Source organism: Arvicola amphibius, chromosome 1 (genome assembly GCF_903992535.2).
Source record: "Arvicola amphibius chromosome 1, mArvAmp1.2, whole genome shotgun sequence".
Lineage (NCBI taxonomy): Eukaryota > Metazoa > Chordata > Mammalia > Rodentia > Cricetidae > Arvicola > Arvicola amphibius.
Window position 1 is genome coordinate 154406813 of NC_052047.1, and position 14659 is coordinate 154421471.

The 14659-nt window shown below is 44.9% G+C and overlaps 7 non-coding genes across 7 annotated transcripts; 4 read left to right on the plus strand and 3 right to left on the minus strand.

Moving 5' to 3' along the window:
- The first annotated feature begins 1024 nt into the window (after positions 1 to 1024).
- Trnak-uuu lies at positions 1025 to 1097 on the plus strand. Its single transcript has one exon. It is a non-coding gene; the product is annotated as a tRNA-Lys (tRNA).
- Positions 1098 to 3923: 2826 nt separating this feature from the next.
- Trnaf-gaa lies at positions 3924 to 3996 on the plus strand. Its single transcript has one exon. It is a non-coding gene; the product is annotated as a tRNA-Phe (tRNA).
- Positions 3997 to 5200: 1204 nt separating this feature from the next.
- On the minus strand, positions 5201 to 5273 carry Trnak-uuu. Its single transcript has one exon. It is a non-coding gene; the product is annotated as a tRNA-Lys (tRNA).
- Positions 5274 to 6732: 1459 nt separating this feature from the next.
- On the minus strand, positions 6733 to 6815 carry Trnal-uaa. The gene has a single exon. It is a non-coding gene; the product is annotated as a tRNA-Leu (tRNA).
- A 389-nt stretch (positions 6816 to 7204) lies between these two features.
- On the minus strand, positions 7205 to 7291 carry Trnar-ucu. Its single transcript is given in 2 exon segments — positions 7205 to 7240; positions 7255 to 7291. It is a non-coding gene; the product is annotated as a tRNA-Arg (tRNA).
- Positions 7292 to 7522: 231 nt separating this feature from the next.
- Trnav-uac lies at positions 7523 to 7595 on the plus strand. Its single transcript has one exon. It is a non-coding gene; the product is annotated as a tRNA-Val (tRNA).
- A 268-nt stretch (positions 7596 to 7863) lies between these two features.
- Trnav-uac lies at positions 7864 to 7936 on the plus strand. The gene has a single exon. It is a non-coding gene; the product is annotated as a tRNA-Val (tRNA).
- Positions 7937 to 14659: the final 6723 nt, after the last annotated feature.

Consider the following 14659-nt stretch of genomic DNA (forward strand, 5'->3'; position numbering starts at 1 on the left):
AGTCAACTAAAGACGATTTTAAATTCTTATCAGCTTGCAGATGGCACCAGAGGAATCTACACAACAGGCTTCCTTAACTACCTTTATCTACTGTTATTATCCTATGTATTTGCTTTCTCACAACTCATCCGAAAATATTTTATTATTATTTTTTTCTTGTTGAAGGTGCTATACAAACTGGAACTTTGAGCCACTTGAAGAATCACCCATCCCCTGAGTCTGTACATCTCTCGTGTCTCTGAAATGCACGTGTTTATTCACTTATTTTTTCTCTTGCCTTTTCCTTTTGTTAAAAGAACGTCATCTGAGAACGCAGCAAAACAGGGATTATTCTTCCTTCTTTCCAGGTGCTTGGGGATAAGGAACGAACCGAAAGGGAGGTGCAAGGGAAGAGCACCCACCAGAAAAAGCCCAGAGGGCCGAAAGGTTGTGGCAGGGTCTGCTATAAAAATAAAACACTGTGGTATCAGAGAAGATGGGGGTGGGCGCAGTGTACCGAGGGTTGGAGTTGCGCGTGCGCAAGGTTGGCCCTGGGCGGGGACCGGGGGTAGATTGGGAGGGTTTACTCCGACTCCTGGCATGCCAGGGCGGCTTTCTTCAGCTATTGTGTTTCGTGCTTCTATTTTTTGAGTTGGGCACTCTGGATGGGGAATTGAAAGTCGTGTGTTGGATGAAAGGGCAGTCTGACAGCAGTAACCACTAGTTTCAGCCTGTTTGCTCTGAATTTAGGGGAACAAACACGTAGTGTGGCAATTGTTAGCGGGCGGCTTTTGTTCCCGCCACATACTCGGGGCTCACGGCTAAAGGAACAAGGCTCTAAGTGAAAGGGGGCGTGTTTAAGAAATCTGTATTCAGATGGTAAGCAACGGTATCATTACATTTTATAATCCATTTTGCTTTCCTCTCACTCTCACGTGATCTGTGCCCAGATATTGTGTTAGACACAAAAGTCTAACAATTCTGAGTGCATTCCAGAAGAAAAAGTAAGAGTCTTCAAATACTGAACTAAGCCAGCACCCCGTGAGCCCGGATAGCTCAGTCGGTAGAGCATCAGACTTTTAATCTGAGGGTCCAGGGTTCAAGTCCCTGTTCGGGCGCTACTGTTTTTCTTTTAAAAATTACTCAGATTACTCATTTTAGGGCATTAGACATCATGTCATTTAAAAAAAAAAAAATGCAAAAATCCTGGCGAGCACACCACAAGCCTCGTGGCTACTTGGGAAGGAACTCGAAAGTTTCGGAGACACAGCCACTTTCCCTCGGCCCCATGGGTGGCTGTCGGGTTTGCCTGCACGGTCCCAGCCTGCTTTCAGGAAAAGACGCATCTCTGGGAACTGAAACCCCACATAGAACAGCTTTCCTCTTCACACCAGCTCAAATGTTCCCTGCCCCGAAGTGTGCCCATGCTAACCGCGAGATGTTGAAATCGAGGTAGAGTTGTTTGTTAGTGGAAGAAAGGGGTTATCGTAATGGAGAGTGCATTCCTGGGCTGGGGCAGATCAGAAAAGCCAGCGCACACCTACGATAAATTCGTACACTCTCATTTATATTCTTGCAGGATTTTTAAGAAATTGACTGGTAAACACAAAAAGTTTGGGTGTAAGTTCCCCGAGGTGAAGCAATTTTCCCTGGGAGGAGAAACCACCCTTTGCTTAACAAATACCGAGTCTTCCTTGGTTCAGGTGGTACACGGAATGAAGTCGACCTCCTCTCTGGATGGGGAGTTAAGTCAGCCGCCCCCGAAAAGCCTAGAATGTCCTGGCGAGCTAGGAAGTGCGAAGATGGAGGAGGAAAGGCACCACATTTTCCTTATCCATCCATTCTTCGGTCGAGGGGCTTTTAGGTTGTTTCCAGGTTCTGGCTATGACAAACAATGCTGCTATGAACATAGTTGAGCATATATCCTTGTGGCACGATTGAGCATCCTTTGGATATATACCCAAAAGTGGTATTACTGGGTCCTGAGGAAGGTTGTTTCCTAATTTTCTGAGAAATCACCACACTGACATCCAAAGGGACGGTACCAGCTTGCATTGCCACCAGCAATGCAGAAGTGTTCCCTTTCTCCCACAACCTCTCCAGCATAAGTTGTCATCAGTGTTTTTGATCTTGGCCATTCTTACAAGTGTAAGATGGAATCTCAGAGTTGTTTTGATTTGCATTTCTCTGATGACTAAGGATGTTGAACATTTATTTCCTTAAGTGTCTTTTAGATTCCTCTGTTACATAATGGAGTACTACACAGCAGAAAAAAAAGACAGCTTGAATTTTGCAGGAAAATTGATGGAGCTATAAAACATTGTTTTGAGTGAGGTAACCCAGACACAGAAAGACAATTATCACATGCACTCACTCATAGGTGGTTTTTAAACATAAAGCAAAGAAAACCAGCCTACAAATCACAATCCCAGAGAACTTAGACAACAATGAGGACACTAAGAGAGACTTACATAGATCTAATCTACATGGGAAGTAGAAAAAGACAAGATCTCCTGAGTAAATTGGGAGCATGGGGACCTTGGGGAAGGGATGAAGGGGAGAGAGGAGAGGCAGGGAGGGGAGCAGAGAAAAATGTAGATCATAATAAATAATAATAATAATAATAATAATAATAATAATAATAATAATAATAATAGATGGAGGTGGAGCTCAAGTGAGAGGCAAGGTCTTCACCCTCCTCACAGGGATGCTTCCCGCAGGGTCCACACCGACCTCACAACGACTTCCTCTTCCTCACTAAAAGAAGCCTTCTCAGAAGTAAAGGAGTAATTATTCTGGCTTCCATCTCATAAGCCCGTGATGATCAAACGAGATCGGAATGGACTCACAGGCTTAGAGTCTAAAGGCAAGCAGGTGTATGTGATAATTACTAAGAGCTTTTAATCTAGTGATGAAATAATAAAAATAAAAAACATATGTTGAAATGGGTAAGGGATCGTTTCAAAGAAACATATATGCAGTATACCTAAAATCATAGGCCCATAGCAGCGAGGGTATTTGTTAAACGAACTCATTCAAAGAAGAGTGGCCAACAGGGTGAGATTCGACTTTTGGAAAATCAGCATCATCTGGATTCTGGGGAAGGAAAGGACATTCATGGTCTTCAGTTGTGTATCCATCCAGGCGCCCACGAAGCTATGAAGGAGTTACACAGATGGCCTTGGTTAAAGTCAGTAGGTCTCAAAAACCGAAACCCAACCAAAACACAAACAGACATGAATGTGGGCGCAAGCCTAATTAATAGTAGGGCTGACAGGGAGGCTAGACAGGCTAGGGGGTTACAGTAATCAGAACGCAGTTCAAATACCCAGACTCCTTTGCCTCAGGGACACCCTTGGAAAGCTCAAACTAGTCCACGCTGGGCGACTGGAACTCTTCGCTCTTCGTTCCTATCATTTTCAGGCTGGGCTGGTGCAGAGCACCGCTTCCTTCTTACTCCTTCTGCTGTCCGCTTTCAGCTATGGTTCACATGCGCCCTTCTCCAAAAGGCCACAGACTAAACACTGGAGTTAGTTGTCTCGACCCTGACCTTTCAGAACTCGGGCGGATCTGGATGATTGAGGACAAATTGGTTACTCCGTTAAGAATTATGAATTATGATCGCGTAGACTTGCCGGTAGATGTGAGAGTTGAATGGGACCTTCAGGCCTTGTCATACACACCAGATACTCCCTATCTTTTTGGGACCCTGACTAGGGCTAGAGAAACCTTGTGAACTAAATGAGACGGTAACCGGGGGACGCGGCAGAACAAGTCTTGATAGGAATTAATTTTCTCATTGTTCGCAAAACGGAAAGACTAGAAATCATACACCTCTAAAAGTGAAGGTTAAAAATTCAAAACTTAGAGGTAAGGTCAACCTAATTTTTTTTTTCTTTTTCCTTTAAATTTCCCTTGGACCGGCTAAGAGCCCTCACACATCCGCTGAAATAGCTCAGTTGGGAGAGCGTTAGACTGAAGATCTAAAGGTCCCTGGTTCGATCCCGGGTTTCAGCAAGGATGACTTTTGTTGGTGTTTCTGTCTCTGGAGTCTGGCGTTTCTTCCCAATTTCAGTACAAATAGTATTAGTGTTGTGAAATCATCTCTGGGAATGTGAGACACAAACAAGCAAAGAGATTGTGTTTTCTTTTTAGTCGTTAGAAGATAAGGTTCTGGCAGTAATAGACGGCTCAAGATCTATGGTGGAAGTCGATGGACGGTTTGCTCTGGGGAAGCGTCTACCTCCTCTCTGTCAAGGTCTACCTCCTCTCCTCAGGTCCCAATGACAAATCAAAAAATCGATTACATCAAAGTTCATCCCGGGAAACCCATGAGCTTATTAGGGTTATTTACAGATCATGGAGAGGGGTTATGGGCAGGAGCGTGGGTGACCCCAAAGAAGTCACCAGTTGAATCCCACCTGGATGCCGGCTTCCCCATGACTCCCCATGTGGAGTCCCCTTCACCAATCCCCTCCAGCTGTATACTCTAGTTCCTTTCTGAGGCCACGCTTAAAACTGCATATGACCCGTGGGGAGGAGTGACTGGGAACTCGGGTGTAGATGCCACGACCCTCCCCGGGCCCCTCTTCTAGAACATCAGCAGTCAACAAACCTAGCTGTGATAGTCTTTCAAGTAGGTAAAGCTGAATTCACGGAGATGGCTGCGGTTTGGCTCCGAAAATAGCTTGAACAACATGTGTCTGCCGTACCAACTGTCGTTCGTCTTGGGTCTGTCCCCCAACCGCCACCCCATATTGTCCGTTTGCTAAGCCTGCAAATTTCAGTGACAGACTTGACAGTCCTGAAAGCATTTGCCTCCACAGCCAAGTCTCCTAAGTCAGGGCCCATCAGAGAGCACTGAGATTCTGGCTAAGAAAGTGTTCCTAGCTGGAGACTATACATTATGTTTCTCCATCAGAAATGCAGTTTTAGTACCTCGCTTTCCAAGCTTCGCCTTTCATAAGAGGTATCAGAACTCATTCTTCGTGATAGCAGGGTAGATGTGCGGTGTTTCTGGTTATATACTTATGGATATCTTGAACACAAAAATCGTACACAATGTCATCCAACAGTCACTTTTCAAGCAGAAGCCAACCAAATAAGGTCTGATCTCAATTTTTTAAACCATTCTTCGGAGTAAGGGTAGATAGGTAGCAGTAGCAGGTAGGTCCTTGCCTTGAAGGACTCATGTTTCGTCATGAGCATCTAAAACAACTTCCGCCCGAACAGGGACTTGAACCCTGGACCCTCAGATTAAAAGTCTGATGCTCTACCGACTGAGCTATCCGGGCTCTTGGCAGAAGTCTTCTTCCTAGAATACCCAGAGTCAAAATTAGGCCTAGAGTCCAAATTCTTTGCAAATAATTGAAAATCCTTAGTCTCTTGCGGCGAGCAAGCTTGTGATGAAATCAAGTCTTTCTTCCTTTCTCTCATCACATGTACAGTTTGAAGACTAAAATTACTGGGGAACCCTCGTGCGCGAGGTCTCCGAAAAGCACTTCCCGGGAGGAACACCCCATATTTTGGACCCTCTGATCTGGCCTCCGGAGCTGGTAGAGACATTTCTAATTCCAGTCTTGTTTTTTGAGGCGCCCTAGAGTGCCTTGTGGGAGCAGCAGGGATGCATAATTTGAGGTTCTATTTGTATTTGATATTTATTGAGCGTATGCTGAGTTCCAGGATCTCTGCTAATTCGTGAGACTGCAAAGACTCAGGCTCGGTCGGTGCATTGTGGGGTTGGACTGACCGCAACTTGAAGCCCCCAGGCCCGCTTTGAGGGACTTTTGCTCGTATTGGATAATCACAAAAGAATTTGGTAGTTCTCTCATACAAACGTATGGGACCCTAAGATCAGTTGAGAAGGCTAACACCTTGCACCCTGGAGTGGGGACGCTGCCTGGTTGGGGGTCAGCCTCAGCGGAATTACGAGGCTCGGACGTGTTGCCGTCTAACCTCTGGACCGACCTCCACGTCTGGCTGGAGAGCTTGCTTCACGAAGGCAGTGAAGTAGAGCTGAGTAAACCAGAGCAGGCAGATCGGTTCCGGTTCTCTCCAGCGCAGACCAGAACACCGAGGCCACGTGACTCTCTCGGTGGCATCAAGGGTTACTGTGTGGCACAGACTTGCTACAGTAACCCGAACTGCAACCCACTTAGCGGCTCCCCGCTAAGAAGCTCTCGAATTGCCTGTGGTTTGCGAAAGTCTGGCTGAGCTAGCAGACATCCCGCAGGGCTGGTTGGTTAGCTCCGGAAGGGCTAGGCAGACTCTGTTGCTGTGCCCACCGCAGCCTTCCCGGGTTCCCAGCCAGGTTCTTCTGTTCTGAGGACCTGAGGACGGGAACTACCCAAGTGACTAACTGCCGAGCTGTCCTTGAGAGAATGGGGCGAGGGAAGACTTCAGTGGAGAAGCGGCAGAATTGGCCTCGGAATGTCCAGATGACGTACAAGAAATTCTATTTCTCTCTTATAGTGCTCACCACACACCAAACCCTCCTGTTTATTTTCCTGCTGTTCCCCTCTTCTGTCAGACCTTGCTTTTTGTTTTTTCCTTTTAAGATATTTTACTTGTAAGTTTTATTTTTAAACTCTCTTGATCCCTGTATCTAGCCATTAGAAAAGAATCTGGTGTGTAGCTGGGTCTGGAGAGTTGGCTGTTGAATAAAGTGTGAGTGTTTCTCTGGGGGCACCTTGTGCTTTCGTTCTACGTCTCAGTCCCAATGTCGTAGTTGTTGGGGAAAAGGAAAAGCACATCTACCAGAAGTGGGGTTCGAACCCACGCGGATATAAATCCATTGGATCTTAAGTCCAACGCCTTAACCACTCGGCCATTCTGGTATCTGAAGCCCGGGATTTTATTTATGAGCAACTGGGACAATATTGCGAGCCTTAAACATTTCTAAAAATCCCTAAAGTTATTTTTTTACATTGAAAACAAAGTCCTCGGGGAGGAAAATTGGTGACTGTGATTACACCTCGCTCATTTCTTTATCTCCTCAGACTTTGGGAGTGTGATTGACCGTGGAAGGTGATGAGAGAACGCTTTGGTAGTAATAGCAGCAAGATTCCTGACGATCCCAAGTGAGTGGACACAGGAAATGACTGCGCTAAATTCCTTTTTTTATTTTAATGGGTGCGGCCGCCAGGCAGGACATTTTAAAGATCAAGGATTCTGGTTCACTTTGATCTTCCTAACTCTGCTTCATTCTTCCTTACTAAAATAAAAGCGACTCTGGTGGGACTCGAACCCACAACCTTTGAATGCCTCCATTTAGTCTAGAAGTCCAATGCGCTATCCATTGCGCCACAGAGCCAGGTGTGTCTACGCCTCGTTACTGCCTACATCAGAGCCGGATCGGCGGCTCGGCGCGGCATGCTCTTCTCCAACAGTAGGGTGTGCGGCGGGGAGAGAGCAGAGCGACGGAGCTAGAAAATCCGACGTCCTGAAGCTTCTCGGCTGGCGATACACAAACATTGTGATTCGTAGTTCCGTTTCCAGTGTCTCTTTCTCTAGTTAGTTTGTCTGGCGCACTGTTCAGTCACCTGGTTCCATAGTGTAGTGGTTATCACGTCTGCTTTACACGCAGAAGGTCCTGGGTTCGAGCCCCAGTGGGACCATGTGGTTTGTCATGTGAGACCTTTTTTTCCAGGGGAACGATTTTTTTTTCAGTCAGCTTGGCTTGTTGAATTTTGCTTGTGACGCATCTGAACGGTGTTTGTGGGGCTCCTCCTTAACGCTTACCCTTTTTCTACCCGTGCTGAAAACTCTGGGTTCAGTTTGAAACTTTTTTCTTTAAGAGTTGTTTCAAACTTTCAGTTTTTAACCACGCTGATCTAAAGTACAATATTTTCATTATCCAATCTCTGAACGGCTTCATAAGCACGTGGTTCCATAGTGTAGCGGTTATCACGTCTGCTTTACACGCAGAAGGTCCTGGGTTCGAGCCCCAGTGGAACCATTGGTCTATTTCCTTTTCTTCATGCTTTCTTATTAATGTTGGGGTTTTAGTCTCATTCTCTTAAGGAAATTCTGGTCCGGAGCCATGGTGCCAGGTCCGCTGCCGTTTCCTAGTAGGTTTCCTCCACTACCCGGAGCCTGTGACACTGTCCCCTCGTGTTCTCTTCAGGGAACTGCAAGTGGTGGATTGCTTCTCCAGTGCCACTGTGCCTGAGCGGCTCCCCTCCACCCTACCTCCCCTCACCCCCCATAGTGGGTTCTGCGGGTCTGACTCTCCTTAGGCCACTTTTAAAAGTTGCGTCTAGTGCTAGACAGCCGAGTCTGGTCGCCCAGCCGTTTGGCGTGTTGAAGCGGTGTTCCTGCAGTCCTCTCGCGGGCCGACTCGCTATGGCACACTACAGCTTCCACGACCAGTTATTTTCTTTTTTCCTCTTAAAACATTTTTTTTCGAGGATGGTGTTGGTGGTTGCAAATGCAGAGGGCAGATACAAAAAAACGGGGAAACGAATGGGCTCGAGATGCATAATGTGAAAACACAAAGAATAAATAAAAAGAAAGTTTAAAAAAATTGCTTTCATTGTGTGGTGGAGCACGCCTACAATCCTTGCTTTAAAGACGCTAAAAGTTGCTATCATCAGTGCTGATTAACTGCGGGTCCGCTGGTTTCAAACTGAGAGAACTGATATAAAAGTTCTTATTGAAAAGTCAACATCAGGCACAAGGGAAGCAATTCAAAATTCTTCCTCTCATTTTTAATTGCTAGAATTTTCTTTTGTTATTTCCAAGAAGTATCCAATTGCAGTTCTGCACAAGTGCATCTTCTCATGGTGCACTTGGTAGCAGATATTCCACGTGGACCAAACATTTAAACAGTAGAAGTGTTTTGTTACATGATGATCAGCAGCAAACAGCATAGTTTTTTAGGGCATAATCTTAAAACAGAACAGCATTTTCCAAGTAGGAAAATTTAAAAGCCTTTAAATGACTTTGACGTTGTAAAACCCTTTCATTTCTGTATTGGCAGAGACTATCAGAAGTATAGTGCAAAGGCAAACGGCAAGTCTGGGAAATGTGTTTGCAAAGCTTGTCCTAGCCTGGGACTGGGGTTGGGGTGGGGAGGGTCTTCGTGGTGCAGCGCAGGCAGGGTGTCGCCAGTGTCTGAGAAACTGCGGAGAGCGCAATGACGCTGTCATGTGCTGAAGGCAGCGCAATTCTTGGGTTTTTCTTCCCCCCTCTTCTGAGCTGTTCCCTGAACGTTGGGGGTTGGGGGGGGGGGTTTGTGGATCGATAAAGAAGGCTCAGGGTCACTTATCTCAGTCCTTGGCTGGTCAACTTCCCTTGGACTAGGGCCTAGGGCAGAGCTCATAACCAGTGTGTCGGCCTACCTGTTGTGTGCCTGTTTGTCGACAAAACAAGAGGATTTGGTTAAGTGACAATCTCCGCATAGTCAGTGCGGAGTTATAATTGTTGTTAGTATTTTTGTCAGGCACACTTGGCACAGTCTGAGGACAGCACTGGGTCTTTCTCTTATAGACATTTTGGGAGCTGCTAACTGCTGAACATCTTGGCTTGGTGGGCTGATTTCTTTGGCTTCTCTTTTCTCTGGGTCCTTACCCTGTCTTTCTTTCCTTTTTTTTTGTGGAAATTTAGTTAAAATATAACATCACTTCCCCTCTTCTGTTTTCTTCCTCCACCCTCTCCCATGTCTCTGCCCCCTCATTCTCTCTGGAATTAATGGCTTCTTTTTCTGCAACTGTATTGTTAACACACACACACACACACACACACACACACACACAGATAAATTTACCACATAAATATATAGATACAACCTGCTGAGTGTGTTTAATGTTGCTTATTTGTATATCATTTCAGGGGTGACCACTTGGTATTGAATAAACAAATGGGGGAGAAAATTTCTCTCTTTCTCTTTTTTTTTTTTAGTTGCCTGTAGCTTTTTTGTCTAGGGATGGGTGGGACCTTGTAGTTGTTGAATGTAATTGGCCCCCCGTAATCTCATAGAGAGTGGCACATTAATGACTTTGTTGGAGTAGATATGTCCTTGTTGGGGGAAGTGTGTCACTGTGGGGACAGGTTTTGAGATATTACATATGCTCAAGCCATGTCCGCTGTCTCAGACTACTTCCGGTTATCTGTGTAGCAAGATGGTAGCTCCTTCTCCACTCTCAGCTCCTTCTTTAGCACCCACCACGTTCTGCCTGAACGCCACCATGCTCCACCACGATGATAATGAGCTAAACCTCTGAAGCTGTAAGTCACCCAGCTGAATGGTTTTCCTTATATAAGAGTTGCCGGTGGTCGTGGTGTCTCTTCACAGCAGTAGAAACCCTACCTGGGGCTAGCTAGGTCATTGAATCTCAGAGGAGAACCACTGCTACCACTTTCCCAGACCTAACTGCACATTTCCTAAACCATACTCTAAGCACTCTCCTTACAGCCACAGATACCACGCAGCTCCTAACCCTCGTCCAAGACGCTTCGCTCTAAAGCAAACCAAGACCTTCACCGGAAAAACCAACAACTGGTCAAAATGCAGTGATTAATGGAAGGAGTCCAGTCACAGTGGCTTTATCTACAACACAACTCCTGCACCTGAAGGTCAAAGAACTGCAAAGAAAAGAAGACAGAAAACTGGCAAGAGCAAAAGAGCCGGTCAGTGTGCTGTGAGATCGCGTTTCCTAGAAATGGTAGGAAAGTTGTGATATCTCAACAATATGGCTGCCTACACAGTAACTGAACAATGGCGATATCAGTCAACACTATATCTTAAGTGTGTCTTGCTACCTCTGTTACCTTTTTTTAAAATAAGGGTCCCAATTATAATCAATCAAAGTCCATTCTAGTGGCCACGTTGTAACTTGGACACCTTTCTAATGACCCTCTTTTCTAACAAATTCATAATTTGGGGACCAGGGACTGAGATTTCAACATAAGATTTTGGGGTGGACATAATTCTAATCATAGCATAAACTGTTCAAAATGAGCCACTGTTGCTTCTACCTTCTTGAAAAATTCTGTAGCTTGGATACAAAAACACTGACCCCCTTCTCTTCATTCCCATCACCCAGACCATAGGCCAGAGCTGGAAACCCTTCTGTAAGCAGCAGATTCATTGCATTTACGTCTCTATCCTTGAGGACTTCTGATGCCTTGCCCTGGGACTCCAGCAGGGCCCCCATCACTGGTCTTGCCCTACTTGATGAACAACCAGAGCAACTTCTCAAAATGTGGACATCACACAGCCCTTCACCTCCCGTCCCCGGAAAGCACTCTGACACTTGGTCCCTATGGCCACTAGGTTTCCTTTTCTTCCTGGAGTTTGAATATGGCCCTAAAGTCTGTGTGTTGAGAAATTGGTTGCCAAGGTAAAAGCACTGGGAATAGGGAGCTTACTGGGGTGTTTAAGCCATGAGCAGCTGACCTTTATGGATGGCATAAAGTTGGTTATAAACCAGTGTGGAGCAGAAGATCCATGTCTTGCTCCAACTGACCACATCATGCTGTCATTCCTGTAATCAATGGGTGGGACTCCTGGATCCTGGACATCACAGCCTGCATAGTCATAAGCCCAGTAACATTTCCTGTTCACTATGAATTACCCAAGGCTGAGGTATTCCATCACAATAGCATAGAATGGACTGTGATGATTGATGCACCTTGTTGGGATTTAGAATCACCATGGAAACAGTTGTACAAGGGAATTTCTAGAGTAGAATAATTTAGGGAGAGGACACCCAAAATGTGGGAGGCATCATTCCATGGCTGGGGGTCCTGAACTGAACGAAGGGAGAAAGTGAGCTAAGTGCTATCACCCACGATTCTTGGCACCCTCACCGAGGATACGATGTGGCAGTTTCCCCCCAAACTCCTGCCACCAAACCTTCCTACCACATGGACTATCCTCTTGAACTGTGAGCCCAAATAAACTGTTCCTTCCTTAAGTTGTGTTTGTCAAGTATTTTGTCCCAGCAAAAAGTAGTGGAATAGTTAGACTAAGATCCCTGGTGCTATATTCTTCAGTAAGTTAGTCGGTCTTCCTCCTCTTCTTTTTTTTAAAAATATCTTTCCAACTTCATTTAAAAGAAGATTATTTTCATTTTAAGTTTTTTTTGTGTGTGTGTTGTGCATGCGCATGTGTGTGCAGGTTCCCATAAGGCCAGAAGATAGTGTATGATCTACTAGAGTTGGAGTTATGGCTTCTCTAATCGAATTCCAGCCCTCATGATAGAGTAAGTTTTTTTTTTAAATGCGGAGCCATCTCCACACCACCCCAATTAAATTGAAATTTAATAAATTTAAATTATTAAATTTAATAATTTAAATAAATTATTTAAAAAATAATTTATTGCAACTAGGCATGGTGGCATATACCTTTAATTCCAGCACTCCAGGTGCCAGAGATAGAAGGATCATTGTGAGTTCAAGGCCAGCCCTGGACCCAAAGCAAGGTCCAGGACAATCAGGACTATCACACAGAGAAGCCTTGTCTTAAGAAACCAAAACCAAAACGAAAAATTTAATTTATGCTTATTTTATGTGTATGATGTTTGACTACATCTGTGTATATGTATGTGTATCACATGCATTCCTGGTGCCTGTGGAGGTCAGCAGAGGTCAACTGGATCATCTGAAACTGGAATTATGGATGGTTGCAAGCCACCACCATGTGGGGTTCTGGGAACTGAATCTGGGTCTTCTGCAATGGCCTAAACCACTAATCCATCTCTTTAGTGCTTTCTCCTCCCCCATTGTCATTCTTTTTTAAAATACATATCTATTTTTAATTTTAACAATTTGTTGTCGGTGACTGTGCCATGTGGGCTGCCACTATGTTGGGGATCACCCTCTACCAGGGTAACACCTCTTACCAAGGTAAGGGATCATGGGGATTTAGAAATATGACTAAAGAATGTGAAGATGTGCATGAAAATAATAAACAGAAACCATATGAGTGCCGGGAGGTAGCGTTTCAGTGAATATTGAAAATGCCCTTGTTTATTTTTCCATATGCTTTGGTAGAAGGAGCGGCGGGCTTCGTCCCGCCGCCCGGCTAGCTTATGCCCCCGAAATAACACATGAAACTGTATTCTTTTAAACACTGCCTGGCGCATTGGTTTCAAGCCTCTTATTGGCTAATTCTCATATCTTGCCTTAACCCATATTTAGTAATCTGTGTAGCACCACGAGGTGGTGGCTTACCAGGAAGGATCTTAGCCTGCATCCATCTCGAAGAGGAGGCTATGGCGTCTGCCTGAGGCATCTGCCTGACTTCTGACTTTCTTTCTCCCACAATTCTGTTTCTGTCTACTCTGCCTACCTAATTTTCTGTCCTATTAAAGGGCCAAAGGCAGGTATTGCAGTTTCTATTAACAATGAAAGTAACACATAGGACAGATGGCCCTCCTCCATCAAGGCTTTTATACCCAATACAAAAGGGGGAAGAAGGTAACTTATTCAAAGGACAACTTCAGTTAAGTAATCACTTTAAACACTTTGAGACATCAAATAATGAAGCCACTCTAGACCAATATCCTGAAGGGAGCCATTCTCAGGTAACCTCATATTACAAAAGAAGAAGCAAAGGGTATGTTTACATATCCTGACCATCAGTCAGGTTGAATGGATCTACTTGTATGAGCCAATCTTAATGTCAAAAAAACCAAGCAATCACACATCCTGAGTGGATGTACAGCAACACTTGTCAGCCATTTTTGAGCAATCTCCAAACTCTCTGACCATCAGACAAGGTGGGCAAATAGGCTCACATTTTTGGGCCTCCACAGTTTGTTGGGATTTTGCCTTCATGTATATCCATGTGAGGGTGTTAGAAGCTCTGGCACTGGTAGTTACAGACAGGTGTGAGCAGCCATGTGGGCACTGAGAATTGAACCTAGTTCCCCTGGGAGAGCAGCCAGTGAGAGCTTTATTAACTAGTGGAGCTAATCTCTCCAGCCCACAATGTTATCTTAAGGTCACCTATCACCCACTCAGGACAGGGTGGCTTTGACTTCTCCTGGATGTTTTTCTGACTTCCATCCCTGGGTCAGTAAGCTGGGTCACACCTCCCTTCCATCTCTCATTCAGTTTTGTGTTGTCAAGGCTGGAGGCCTATTGAGCAGTGGCCTTAGACAAACCTGACTGAAGTTCAGAAGAGACAGCCTAACAGTTCCTGGGCCCCAGTCTGTAAGAGGCCTACCACTCACATACTTCAATCAATGTGTTTCTTTAGGCAAAAAACTTTTAAGTAGTGTTATTTTAAAAAGTTTGATATGCTTATGAAGTAACTTTAATTCAAGTTCCTTTGTAATTCAGTTGTATTCATCAAACAAAGAGCCTTTTTGAATCTTGTCTTTGAAGGTTTTCCAACAAAGCACAAATTTATTCAGGTGAGAATGCCTTACCAGAGACTTCTATGTTTAAACTTCAAAAAAGCAAGAGAGAAAGGTGTAAATGTTGGGTCCAGGGGGGATCACGCAAAGATGGGGACAGACCACCAAAGTCTAATAAAACCGGAAGCCAACTTTATTCCAGAAGCCAGAAATCCAGAAAAAAAAAATAAAAAATCTCCATGGGGCACAAAAAAGCTTATCAGCTAATTGAGATCACAGCCAACGATGGATTTGTAGGCTGTGGTAAAGGCTGGTTTCTGAACCCATCTTTTATATTAGGGGGCACCAAGAATAGGACTGAACAAAGGAATTTT